The sequence below is a fragment of the Rhinolophus sinicus genome, chromosome X (assembly GCF_036562045.2).
Source record: "Rhinolophus sinicus isolate RSC01 chromosome X, ASM3656204v1, whole genome shotgun sequence".
Classification (NCBI taxonomy): Eukaryota; Metazoa; Chordata; class Mammalia; order Chiroptera; family Rhinolophidae; genus Rhinolophus; species Rhinolophus sinicus.
Window position 1 is genome coordinate 48,614,218 of NC_133768.1, and position 14,662 is coordinate 48,628,879.

The 14,662-nt window shown below is 36.4% G+C and overlaps 1 protein-coding gene across 13 annotated transcripts in view; it reads left to right on the forward strand.

Moving 5' to 3' along the window:
* The window catches only part of GPR174 (G protein-coupled receptor 174), a 72,119-nt gene that overhangs the window by 25,372 nt on the left and 32,085 nt on the right, over positions 1-14,662 (forward strand). For 10 of the 13 annotated variants that reach the window (XR_002136321.2, XR_012493341.1, XM_074323677.1 and 7 more), the window contains one exon: positions 164-205. The exons of the other annotated variants lie outside the window; for them this stretch is intronic. The gene's annotated coding sequence lies outside the window, so the exon portion shown is untranslated. The remainder of the gene's footprint in view (positions 1-163; positions 206-14,662) is intronic. 13 annotated transcript variants of the gene reach the window in all.

The following is a 14,662-nucleotide window of genomic DNA, read 5'->3' on the forward strand; positions in this document are numbered from 1 at the left end:
AATTAATTCCCTAGGCCTACAGGTGGTCATATGTCCAGCTTAACTTTCCAAGTAGATAATGACATAAAGAGATAAGCAATTGACCTATGTGAGAAATAAAAGTGAGCAAACCAGAAGGTAAGTTTAATAAGAAAAAATATATATTATCTTTTTATAATTGCAGGTTTTGGGATCAGTTCCTGTTCAACAAACTTTCGGGTGCTTGGTGAGTCCCCTGGCTATGGTGGAGGAAGGGCTTGTCATTTCCTGCATTGAAGGCAGCAGGCTGTGGTTAAAAAAAAAAAAAAGAAAGAAAAAGTAAAAATAGTATCACGTTGCTACAAAGAAGTGTATTGTACTCCATTCTTGTGTGTGTGTGTGTGTGTGTGTGTGTGTGTGTGTGTGTGTTGGGGAGCTGATACTTTTTTAACCTGATTTCCGTTTATTTGTACTTCTTTTGATCACAATACAATGTGGCTGCTTAAATGTATATTCTCAAGAGTTTAGATTTTTTAAAAAAGCAATAATGTGTTTTGAGTCTTATACTATCCCTTAGATCATAGATTGCAGATAATATGGTAAATTTGTAGTAGGATGATTTTTGAAATGTTAAATGGACATTGACCTTTTGGGGGCCGCTGTTGCTGTGAAGGATGTGTTTTATCTTTAACTGTTTTTGAAGTTTCTTCAATTTGATTCCCAAACACTTAAGGGAATACATTTTGATTATTTTGGGGAAACTAAGGAGGAAATTCTAATTAGTTCAGTGGGATAGCATACAGACCATTTATTTTATTCATTGGCAGATTACTAATAAGGAAGGGCAAATTTTACTGTTGGGAAAAAAATTCTATAAAGAAAAACAATTAGATGTAATTCTCAGTAAATGGAAAAAAGGAAAGTTCTTTAAAAAGTGTCCTTTGTGATCTCCAAATGCTTTGCAGTGGCCAATATCAATAATTAAAATAATAGCTAGGAATTATTAAATGTGAGTAGGTTTTACAACATGAAGAGCCTTTAAATGGCATGCTACAAAAATTACACAGAACTTTATAACTGAAAGAAAAAATGGTTCTGCAAACATGCAGGGGCATTTGTATTATTCATTTAAGAGATATTTCCTAACCATCAGCTAATGGACAATTGTTTAGTACAGTTCTATTATAAATGTTGTGAGAGATGCACAGATTATTAGGACAAAGTCCACACTCTCAAAGAGCTTACAACCTAGTGAAAATATAGACAACTAACTATGCCATCAGACAGGATGAAACACATCAGGCTATAATAGAGATACAAGCAATATGCTGTGGAAAGTCAAAGGAAAGAGGTAATTCCAATTTGACTGAATCAAGGAAGACTCAGAGGAGGATATTAGATAATCAAAATACTCTTTTCTATAAAGAATTTTCCTGCCAAAGTGGGAAGGTAGAGATGGGGTAGTGGAACATAAAAACATTCAGGCTAAATTAAAAGACAGAGACATCAAGGTACATGATGTATTCAAGTAAAGCCTGGCATCATGATGTTTAGAGCATTTGGAACAATATAATAAGAGATCAGGCTAAAAAGAGAAAATAGAACTTTGAATGTCAGATTTTTAGGCCACCAGAATGTGGACACTTGAATAATTTTTGCACAAGTGAATGATATGCTTCAACTCATATTTGGTAAAGACATCTGCAGAACTATTTTAGTCTAAAATAAGAAAGTTATGCTATTTAACAATCAAACAGGAAGTAGGGCTATTACTCATGTCAAAATATTGTAAATAGAGATAAAATGCGAATGCTTGTTCCTCCTTCTGAAATACTGCTGGGTGTTACTAATACTGTGCTGGAAAGGTATAAAAAGTTTGCATTCACCAGAGGAGACTCCTTATTTACTTGCCTATTTATTTTAGCTAGAAGTTGCAACTCTGTCTTTTGAGTCAACCCAAAATAGAAACTCATAGTATTTTTGTAGGAATGTCTGCAAAAGATTTTGGAAAAAGGATTTTTCTGAGCTTCTTAGATACTTTTCAACTCATACTACAGAGAATAATGCATGATATATATGTTGCTTTTAAATCCAAAAAAACAAGACCACACAACATTGTCCTTTCCAGTCTTGCTTCACTATATCTCAATCTTGAATTATATTACTATTCACTCCAGTGAAATAAGGAATCATCAAAAATGAACCAAATATTGCAAATAATGCCACTTGCTGAAAAATTACTCTATTAAGTAACAGAGCATGATGCTATGCTGTAAACACAAGCTATGCACAATTACACTCAGATATTGCCCATGTACAAAGCTCCTGGGCTTGATGTGATCCCAGGCTTGACTTCAGATTGCATCTGTGATCCTTTAGAACACTTTAGCTCTTACCTAGAGAAGAGTAAAATTTCTGGGTCTTTGTGAATCTAGTACCTAAAAATTTGTGTGGGAAGAAGAGAGGTTGTCATATGAAAGGGTCCCATCTGGCTTAGTTTTCACTACCTCCTTTCAATCAATACATTTGATGACATCTCAGACAAACATGACAAGAGTTCTGGTGAGAACCTACAATATAATTTGATGTTTGATGTTTCATACCATGGGTAACCTTATTCCATACATAGTCTAGAGAGATCTCCAAGTGAATATGTCATTGTGTGGGTTCTTGGATCATGGGTAAAGTAGATTTGGCAACAAGATCTTTGAGGTTAGTCTAGGACTTTCCCCATTTCATCCTTGTAACCCTCCTTTTGGAGACAGTTCCAGAGCTACAGACATTCCTCTAACACTTCATAGATATAACTCTTTTCTCAAATTTGGTAGCTTACAAATGTAGTAGAGTCTGGAAAGGAGATGCACTAAAAATGGTGTGGCACCTTCTCTGCTTCCACATAAGCTAGAGGGCATGTACCTGTCATAATGTTCCCATCACTGGTGGAAGATTGTCAAGGAATGCAGTCACCTTTTTTGATGACAGCTCAGTGTCAGTAACAAAAAAGATACCTCTAAGAGCCAAGAGTTTCCAGAAGACTCAGTTTGCTTCTCATCAGGAGGGTTGTGCTGCTGGAAGGAGAACTATAGGATTACAGTAATGGTTCTAGGCATGTGGTCTCTCCTTGACCAGTGATTCAAGCAAGTGGGAGGCTTATTTTTTTTTTTTAATTATTATTTTTTTTTGGAGGCTTATTTTTTGAAGTTAGGGACAAAGTAAATTTCTTTAAAGTTTGCTTAAATTATAGGATCTACTTTCTAAGCATAGAAAACATGGTAGAAGATTGAGAATTAACCAACTAGAATCCTGTTCAATTGGAGAACTAAAGAAGACATGCTGTAAAGAACAAGAAAATAAGACAGGTTCGACAAAGACAGAAAAGCCACTAGAAGAGGCTTATATTCAATCACCTGGGACAGCCATGTTCAATGTCTTGTATCCCTCCCCCAAACCTGCCTCAAAGCCTAATCTAAGAATAAGATTTATTATTGGTCATTTAAAAGCTATGAATGGAATTCCCCATATTTTAGAGTTATTATCTTGCTCTTGGGATATCAATAGTTCTATGGGCATTTTTAGAGTAACTACTGAGGGTTTTATGGGTACTTTTGGGGGTTATTACTAAGGGCTACACTATTCATTTTTGCCACTTGCATTTTAGTATACAAAATCTTTTTTTTTATTGTGTATGTAGCTATCTTTAATATAGTTTGAATAGTTCTCACAAGAGAACAGCAAAATGATACAATACGAGCTCTTCCTGAATTGTTCTAAAGCCTGGATTTCTTCTCATCATTTTATTTAAAGACATATGAGTTGTTAATAGTGCCTAATTAGATTTTTTTAAATTAAAGTTTATCGGGGTGACAATTGTTAGCAAACTTACATAGATTTCAGGTGTACAATTCTGTATTACATCATCTATAAATACCATTGTGTGTTCACCACCCAGGCAGTTCTCCTTCCATCACCATACATTTGATCCCCCTTACCCTCATCTCCCCCCCGCTTACCCTCTGGTAACCACTAAACTATTGTCTGTGTCTATGAATTTTTGTTTCTCATTTCTTTTTATTCTTCTTTTGTTGGTTTTGGTTCATATACCACATATCAGTGAAATCATATTGTTCTCTGCTTTTTCTCTCTGACTAATTTCGTTTAGCATTATAATCTCAAGATCCACCCATGTGGTCACAAATGATCCAATTTCATCGTTTCTTACAGCTGAATAGTATTCCATTGTGTAGATATACCAAAACTTCTTTATTCATTCATCCATAGAAGGACATTTTGGTTGTTTCCATGTCTTGGCCACCATAAATAAAGCTGCAATGAACATGGGAGCACACATGTCTTTATGGATAAATATTTTCAGATTTTTTTGGTAGATACTCAGGAGAGGGATTGCTGGGTCGTATGGGAAGAATACTGGTAATTTTTTGAGGAACATCCACACTGCCTTCCATAGTGGCTGCACAAGTCTACATTCCCACCAACAGTGTATGAGGGTTCCTTTCCCTCCACAGCCTCTCCAACACTTGTTACTATTTGTCTTGCTGATGAGAGCCATTCGAACTGGGGTGAGGTGATATCTCCTTGTGGGTTTTATTTGCATTTCTCTGATAATTAGTGATGTTGACCATTTTTTCATATGTCTATTTGCCATTTGTATGTCCCCTTTGGAGAAATGTCTCTTCAGGTCCTCTGCCCATTTTGCTTTTTTTTAATTTAATTTATTGGGGTGACAATTGTTAGTAAAATTACATAGATTTCAGGTGTACAATTCTGTATTACATCATCTATAAATCCCATTTTGTGTTCACCACCCAGAGTCAGTTCTCCTTCCATCACCATATATTTGATCCACCTTACCCTGATCTCCCACCCCCCACCCCCTTACCCTCTGGTAACATCTAAACTATTGTCTGTGTCTATGAGTTTTGTTTCTCATTTGTTTGTCTTGATCTTTTACTGTTTTTGGTTTATATACCACATATCACTAGAAAAAGAAGAACAAGTGAAACCCAATGTCAGCAGAAGAAAGGAAATAGAAAAAATCAGAGCAGAACTAAATAAAATAGAGAACAAAGAGACAATAGAAAAAATTAATGTGACAAAGAGCTGGTTCTTTGAAAAGATTAACAAAATTGACATACCCATGGCTAGATTCATTAAGATAAAAAGAGAGAAGACACTAATTAACAAAATCAGAAACGTAAAAGGGGAAGTTATCACGGACACCACAGAAATACAAAGGATCATCCAAGAATACTATGAAGGACTATATGCCACCAAATTCAACAACCTAGAAGAAATGGACAAGTTCTTAGAAACATATAGCCTCCCAAGGCTGAACCATGAAGAACTGGAAAATCTAAACAGACCGATCACCAGTAACGAAATTGAATCAGTCATCCAAAACCTTCCCAAAAGCAAAAGTCCGGGAACAGATGGCTTCACTAGTGAATTCTACCAAACCTTCAAAGAGGATCTAATACCAATCCTGCACAAACTCTTCCAAAAAATTGAAGAAGAGACAGTACTCCCTAACTCATTTTATGAGGAAAATATTATCCTGATACCAAAATCTGGTAAGGACAGCACAAAAAAGAGAACTACAGACCAATATCTCTGATGAATACAGATGCAAAAATCCTAAGTAGAATTCTAGCAAATCGAATAAACAATGCATTAAAAAGATTATTCATCACGACCAAGTGGGGTTCATCCCCGGGGCACAAGGATGGTTCAACATACGAAAATCCATCAATGTGATACATCACATAAACAAAATAAAGGACAAAAATCATATGATTATATCAATTGATGCAGAAAAAGCATTTGACAAGATACAACATCCATTTATGATTAAAACACTTAATAAAATGGGTATAGAAGGAAAATACCTTAACATAATAAAGGCCATATATGACAAGCCCTCTGCTAATCTCATAATTAATGGAGAAAAACTGAAGCCCTTTGCTCTACGCTCAGGAACACGACAGGGATGTCCCCTATCACCTCTGCTTTTCAACATAGTGTTGGAAGTCCTTGCCAGAGCAATCAGGCAAGAGAAAGAAATAAAAGGCATCCAAATTGGGAATGAAGAAGTTAAATTATCACTCTTTGCAGATGACATGATGCTATATATAGAAAACCCTAAAGACTCCACCAAAAAGCTACTAGAAACAATCAACGAATACAGTAAAGTTGCTGGCTACAAAATCAACGCACAAAAGTCCATTGCCTTCCTATATACTAACAATGAAATCTCAGAAAAAGAAATACAAAAAACAATTCCTTTTGCAATTGCAGCAAAAAGAATAAAATACCTAGGAATAAACTTAACCAAGGATGTGAAAGACCTATATGCTGAAAACTATAAGACATTTTTGAAAGAAATTGAAGAAGACACAAAGAAATGGAAAGACATTCCGTGCTCATGGATTGGAAGAATCAACATAGTTAAAATGGCCATATTACCCAAAGCAATATACAGATTCAATGCAATCCCCATCAAAATCCCAATGGCATATTTTAAAGAAATAGAACAAAAATCATCAGATTTGTTTGGAACCACAAAAGACCCCGAATAGCCAAAGCAATCTTAAGAAAAAGAACAATAATGGAGGTATCACACTTCCTGACTTTGGCTTGTACTACAGGGCTACAATAATCAAAACAGCATGGTATTGGCAGAAAAACAGACACATAGACCAATGGAATAGAATTGAGAACCCAGAAATAAAACCACATAAATATAGACAGATAATTTTTGACAAAGAAGCTAAAAACATACAATGGAGCAAAGACAACCTCTTCAATAAATGGTGCTGGGAGAATTGGATAGTTCATGCAAAAGAATGAAACTGGACTGCTATTTGTCACCATGTACCAAAGTTAATTCAAAATGGATCAAAGACTTAAGCATAAGACCTGACACAATAAACTGCATAGAAGAAAACATAGGTACTAAACTTATGGACCTTGGGTTCAAAGAGCATTTTATGAACTTGACTCCAAAGGCAATGGAAGTAAAAGCTAAAATAAACGAATGGGACTATATGAAACTTAAAAGCTTCTGCACAGCAAAAGAAACCATTGACAAAATAAAGAGGCCACCAACTGAATGGGAGAAGATTTTTGCAAACAGTGCCTCCGATAAGGGGCTAGTATCCAGAATATACAAGGAACTCATGCAACTCAACAACAAAAAAACAAACAACCCAATTGAAAAATGGGCAGAGGACTTGAAGAGACATTTCTCCAAAGAGGACATACAAATGGCAAATAGACATATGAAAAAATGCTCAACATCACTAATCATCAGAGAAATGCAAATCAAAACCACAATGAGATATCACCTCACCCCAGTCAGAATGGCTATCATCAACAAGACAAATAGTAACAAATGTTGGAGAGGCTGTGGAGAAAAAGGAACCCTCATACACTGTTGGTGGGAATGCAGACTGGTGCAGCCGTTATGGAAGGTAGTGTGGAGGTTCCTCAAAAAATTATGAATAGAATTGCCATATGACCCAGCAATTCCTCTCCTGGGTATCTACCCAAAAAATCTGAAAACATTTAGAGATAAAGACAGGTGTGCTCCAATGTTCATTGCAGCTTTGTTTACGGTGGCCAAGACATGTCAACAACCAAAATGTCCTTCGATAGATGAATGGATAAAGAAGTTGTGGTATATATACACAATGGAATGCTATTCGGCGGTAAGAAAAGATGATATAGGAAAATCTGTGACAACATGGATGGATCTTGAGAGAATAATGCTGAGCGAAATAAGTCAGACAGAAAAAGCAGAGAACCATGTGATTTCACTGATATTTGGTATATAAACCAAAAGCAACAAAAGAACAAGACAAACAAATGAGAAACAGAAACTCATAGACACAGATAATAGTTTAGTTTTTGCCAGAGGGTAAGGGGGGTGGGGGGTGGGGTGGGAGATGAGGGTAAGGGAGATTGAATATATGGTGATAGAAGGAGAACTGACTCTGGGTGATAAACACACAATGGGATTTATAGATGCTGTAATACAGAATTGTACACCTGAAATCTATGTAATTTTACTAACAATTGTCACCCCAATAAATTTAATAAAATAAAAAAAAGAAAAGAAATAAAAGGCATCCAAATTGTGAATGAAGAAGTTAAATTATTACTCTTTGCAGATGACTTGATGCTATATATAGAAAACACTAAAGACTCCACCAAAAAGCTATTAGAAACAATCAACGAATACAGTAAAGTTGCTGGCTACAAAATCAATGTACAAAAGTCCATTGCATTCCTATATACTAACAATGAAATCTCAGAAAAAGAAATACAAAAAACAATTCCTTTTGCAATTGCAGCAAAAAGAATAAAATACCTAAGAATAAACAACCAAACATGCGAAGGACCTATGTGCTGAAATCTATAAGACGTCTTTGAAAGAAATTGAAGAAGACACAAAGAAATAGAAAGACATTCCATGCTCATGGATTGGAAGAATCAACATAGTTAAATGGCGATATTACCCAAAGTAATATACAGATTTAATGCAATCCCCGTCAAAATCTCAATGGCATTTTTAAAAGAAATACAACAAAAAATCATCAGATTTGTTTGGAACCACAAAAGACCCCGAATAGCCAAAGCAATCTTAAGAAAAAAGAACAGTAATGAAAGTATCACACTTCCTGACTTTAGCTTGTACTATTGGGCTACAATGATCAAAACAGCATGGTATTGGCAGAAAAACAGACACATAGACCAATGGAATAGAATTGAGAACCCAGAAATAAAACCACATAAATATGGACAGATAATTTTTGACAAAGAAGCTAAAAACATACAATGGAGCAAAGACAGCCTCTTGAATAAATGGTGCTGGGAGAATTGGATAGCCACGTGCAAAAGAATGAAACTGGATTGCTGTTTGTCACCATGTACCAAAATTAATTCGAAATGGATCAAAGACTTAAGCTTAAGACCTGACACAATAAACAGCATAGAAGAAAATATAGCTACTAAACTTATGAACCTTTGGTTCAAAGAGCATTTTATGAATTTGACTCCAAAGGCAATGGAGGTAAAAGGTATAGTAAACAATGGGACTATATGAAACAAAAGCTTCTGCACAGCAAAAGAAACCATCGACAAAATAAAGAGAAAACCAACTGAATGGGATAAGATTTTTGCAAACAGTGCCTCTGATAAGTGGCTAATATCCAAAATATACAAGGAACTCTTGCAACTCAACAACAAAAAAACAAACAACCCAATTGAAAAATGTGCAGAGGACCTGGAGAGACATTTCTCCAAAGAGGACATACAAATAGCAAATAGACATATGCAAAAATGTCCAACATGTGTAATCATCAGAGAAATGCATATCAAAACCACAATGAGATATCACCTTACCCCAGTCAGAATGGCTATCATCAACAAGACAAATAGTAACAAGTGTTGGAGAGGCTGTGGAGAAAAAGGAACCCTCATACACTGTTGGTGGGAATGTAGACTGGTCCAGCCGTTATGGATGACAGTGTGGAGGTTCCTCAAAATAATTACAAATAGAATTACCATATGACCCAGCAATCTCTCTCCTGGGTATCTACCCAAAAAATCTGAGAACATTTAGAGATAAAGACATGTGTGCTCCAACGTTCATTGCAACTTTGTTTACGGTGGTCAAGACGTGGAAGCAACCAAAATGTCCTTCGATAGATGAATGGATAAAAAAGTTGTGGTATATATACACAATGGAGTACTATTCGGCGGTAAGAAAAGATGATATAGGAACCTTTGTGACAACATGGATGGATCTTGAGAGTATAATGCTAAGCGAAATAAGTCATACAGAAAAAGCAGAGAACCATGTGATTTCACTGATATGTGGTATATAAAAACTCTGCCCATTTTTCTATTGGGTTGTTTGTTCGTTTTTTGTTGTTGAGTTGCATGAGTTCCTTGTATATTTTGGATATTAGCCGCTTTTCAGAGGCACTGTTTGTGAAAATCTCATCGCATTCAGTTGGTTGCCTTTTTATTTTATAGATGGTTTCTTTTGCTGTGCAGAAGCTTTTAAGTTGAATACAGTCCCATTCATTTATTTTAGCTTTTACTTCCCTCGCCTTTGGAATCATGTTCATGAATTGCTCTTTGAACGCAAGGTCCATAAGTTTAGTACCTATGTTTTCTTCTATGCAGTTTATTGTTTCAGGTCTTATGCTTAAGTCTTTGATCCATTTTGAATTAATTTTGGTGCATGGTGACGGAGAGCAGTCCAGTTTCATTCTTTTGCACGTGGCTTTCCAATTCTCCCAGCACCATTTATTGAAAAGGCTGTCTTTTCTCCATTGTATGTTTTTAGCTTCTTTGTCAAAAATTATCTGTCCATATTTATGTGGTTTTGTTTCTGAGTTCTCAATTCTATTCCATTGGTCTACGTGTCTGTTTTTCTACCAATACCATGCTGTTTCGATTATTGTTGCCCTGCAGTAGAAGCTAAAGTCAGGGAATGTGATACCTCCAGCATTGTTCTTTTTTCTTAAGATTGCTTTGGCTATCCAGGGTCTTTCATGGTTCCAAAAATTCTGATTATTTTTGTTCTATTTATTTAAAAAAATGCCATTGGGATTTTGATGGGGATTGCATTAAATCTGTATATTGCTTTGGGTAATATGGCCATTTTAAGTATGTTGGTTCTGCCAATCCATGAGCACGGGATGTCTTCCCATTTCTTTGTGTCTTCTTAAATTTCTTTAAAAAATGTCTTGTAGTTTTCAGCATGTAGGTCTTTCACATCCTTGGTTAAGTTTATTTCTAGGTATTTTCTTCTTTTTGCTGCCATTGGAAAAGGAATTGTTTTTTTATTTCTTTTTCTGAGATTTTATTTTTAGCATTTAGGAATGCAATGGACTTTTGTATGTTGATTTTGTACCCCGCAACTTTACTGTATTCATTGATTGTTTCTCGTAGCTTTTTGGTGGAATCTTTAGGGTTTTCTGTATATAGCATCATGTCATCTGCTAAGAGTGACAAGTTAACTTCTTCATTCCCAATTTGGATGCCCTTTATTTCTTTCTCTTCTACTTTATTGAATTTGGTTGCATATAGTCCTTCCTAGTATTTTTGCATGATCCTTTGTATTTCTGTGGCATCCTGATAACTACCCGTTGTTCATTTCTGATTTTGTTTATTAGTGTCTTCTCTCTTTTTTTCTTAGTCATTCTAGCCAATGGTTTGTCAATTTTGTTAATCTTTTCAAAGAACCAGCTTTTTGTCACATTAATTGTTTCTATTGTCTTTTTGTTCTCTATTTCATTTAGTTCTGCTCTGATTTTTATTATTTCCTTTCTTCTGCTGACCTTGGGTTTCATTTGTTCTTCTTTTTCTAGTTCTTTAAGGTGTAACATGAGGTTATTTATTTGGGATTTTTCTTGTTTCTTGAGATAGGCCTGTAATGATATAAATTTCCCTCTTAAAACTGCTTTCACTGCATCCCAAAAATTTGGTAGGATGTATTTTCATTGTCATTTGTTTCTATGTATCTTTTGATCTCTCCTCTAATTTCTTCTTTGACCCAGTCATTCTTTAAAAGTAAGTTGTTTAATCTCCATATATTTGTGGTTTTTCCTGCGTTTCTTTGGCAATGATATCCAATTTCAAAGCCTTGTGGTCAGAGAATATGCTTGGTTGATGTCAATCTTCTTAAATTTGCTGAGGTTAGTTTTATGTCCCAACATATCGCCTATCCTTCAGAATGTTCCATGTACACTAGAAAACAATGTATGTCTGATGTTCTAGGATGAAGTGCTCTGTAAATGTCAATAATGTCCATTTCATCTAATGTGTCATTTAGGGCTGCTATTTCATTATTTATTTTCTGTTTGGATGATCTATCCATAGCTGTCAATGATGTATTTAAGTCCCCTAGTATAATTGTGTTTTGGTCAATTTCTCCCTTTAGTTCTGTTAGTAGTTGCTTGGTATATTTCGGTGCTCCCTGATTGGGGGCATAAATATTGATGACAGTTATGTCTTCTTGTTGTATAGTCCCCTTTACCATTATGAAATGTCCATCTTTGTCTCTTGTTACCTTTTTCACCCTGAAGTCTGTTTCATCTGATATCAGTATGGCTACACCTGATTTTCTCTGGATACCATTTGCTTGGAGTGTCAATTTCCACCCTTTCACTTTGAGTCTATGCTTGTCCTTGTAGCTGAGATGTGTCTCTTGGAGACAGCATATGGTTGGGTTTAGTTTTTTGATCCAATCTGCTACTCTGTGCCTTTTTATTGGTGAGTTCAGTCCATTTACATTTAGGGTGATTATTGATATGTGAGGATTTCCTATCATTCTATCTTTAGTTTTCTGGTAAGACTGTGTCTCCATTGTTTCTTTGCCTTTTTGTTGTTGTCTATTATTTCTGTGTGGTGGTATTCTATGATGTTTCCCTCTGTTTCTTCTTTTATTGCAGTATATATTTAAGTTCTGGATTTCTTTTGCGTGGTTACCCTTAAGTTTATGTAAAAGAAAGTTTGATATTTAGAGTATTCTCTTTTCTTCAACGTGCCTACTTTCTCCATTCCAGTATTCTGGTTTAGGCCTTTATTCTCCCCCTTTTTATGTTTTGGTTGCCACAAATTGTCCCTGTTGATGGTGGTCGAATAGCCTCCTTTAGTATTTCTTGTAGTGCAGGTCATGTATTAGAAAATTCCCTCAGCTTCTGTATGTCTGGAAAGGTCTTTATTCCTCCTTCATATCTAAAGGATATCTTTGCTGGGTATATTATTCTTGGCTCATAATTTCTCTCTTTCAATAGTTTGAATATTTGGTTCCACTCCCTCCTGGCTTGTAGAGTTTCTGCTGAGAAATCTGATGATAATCTAATGGGCTTTCCTTTGTAGGTTACCGTCTTCTTTTCCCTGGCTGCCTTGAGGATTCTTTCTTTGTCATTGATTAGACAGCTTCAATACAACGTGCCTTGGAGAAGGCCTGTTGGGATTCAGGTAGTTAGGTGTTCTATTTGTTTCTTGTATTCAAGAATCCAGTGCTTTCCACAAGTTTGGGAAGTTTTCATTGATTGTTGTTGGAATATACTTTGTGTTCCCTTCTCTCTTTCTTCTCCATCTGGTATGACCATTATTCTTTTTTTCTTTTTATTGGGGTGACAATTGCTCTTTATGTTGGAGTCAGAAAGTTCTTTTAGAGTTCTTCCATTTCTTTTAAATCCCCAGTCTCTTTCTTCTTCCATCCGTGTCATTTCCAGGTTTCTATCTTTGATGTCACTGATTCTTCCCTACATCTGGTCAACTCTACTACCTAAGCTGGCTATTTCATTCTTAATTTCTTCTATTGAGTTCTTAATCTCCAGAAATTCTATTTGGTTCTTTTTTAAAATTTCAATCTCTTTTGTAAAATGCTCATGTTGTTCTTTGATTGTGTTTCTGAGTTCATTAAACTGCCTTTCTGTGTTTTCTTGCATCTCGTTGAGTTTTTTCAGAACTGCAATCTTGAGTTCTCTGTCATTTAAGTCACATATTTCCATATCTTTAAGTTCGTTTTTTGGAGAGTTTTCACTTTCTTTCTGAGCTGTCTTGTTGCCTTGGTTATTCATGGCAATCAATGCTTTATTATTTCTCTTGCTAGACATCTACCGGAGTGGGTTCTGTAACAGGTTGATAAGAAGAGGTCTTTCTTTTGTTTTCTAGTACGTGTTTGTAGGCTGTTTAATTTTCTCCGACTGCAGCCTTTTTTTCTCTCTCACACTGTAGTGTTATGTTTTCTCTGCACTACTCCAGCTTCTCACACAGTTGTGGGATTCCCTGGAATGCGGGCTTCTCCTCTGTTAACCGTTCACCTGGGTTATAAGGCACCACGTCCCTTGGTGATGTAGAGAGCTTTTTAATTTCCAAAGCTGTTCCTGCACCAGATGCAGAATCCGTGTGTTTCAGCAGTTCTGTTTTCTCCTGCAGGGATCAGCCCACGTAGGTGGGGACAGGGGTGGGGTGAGTTGTGAGAGGTGCTCAGAGCAATGGTGGCGACCACCACCACAGCCAGTCCTGCTTCCAAAGCTCCTTCCTCTTTGCAGGAACTAGTTGGTCTGTGAATCTATGTCTTTGGACCACAGTTCTCAGTACTGCAAATATTCTGTTCTTTTGATCTGACACTGCTACTGTTCTGCTTCTAGCTCTGGCAGGTGGAGGCGGTGCAAGTTCTGTGAATGTATGTAGCTGGTGGCTAGTCTCAGTGCTTAAGGCTTGTGTTCTCTGATGCAGTGAGGGCTTAAACCACCATTTTCAGCTTTCTTCCCTCAGTCTTTGCTCTGAGGTTTCTGCCGTGAGCTTTGGGTTCAACTATGTTATATGCTGTCCCCTCAGCCCTGTGGGCCATAAATGGAGCCCTAGCAGTCCGAGTTCTTCCCTCTCCCACAGCTTCAGTAGTTTCAGGATGCAGCGATCTTGGAGCACTGAGCTAGGTCTGTGTACTGCGCCCACGAGGCTCCGTCTCCACACTTCTCCCTTCCTTCCTCCCTTGCTCGCACAATTTGCCCACCTTTAGGTGAATTCAGTACTGAGACTATTCATTTTGCCTGTCTGCTGTGCAGGGAGTCCTTTGTGGAGTTACAGTTTTTCAATTTGTTGTAAATTCCAGGGGAGATTTCCAGAGGCTCACCTCACACTGCTATTTTGATGACGT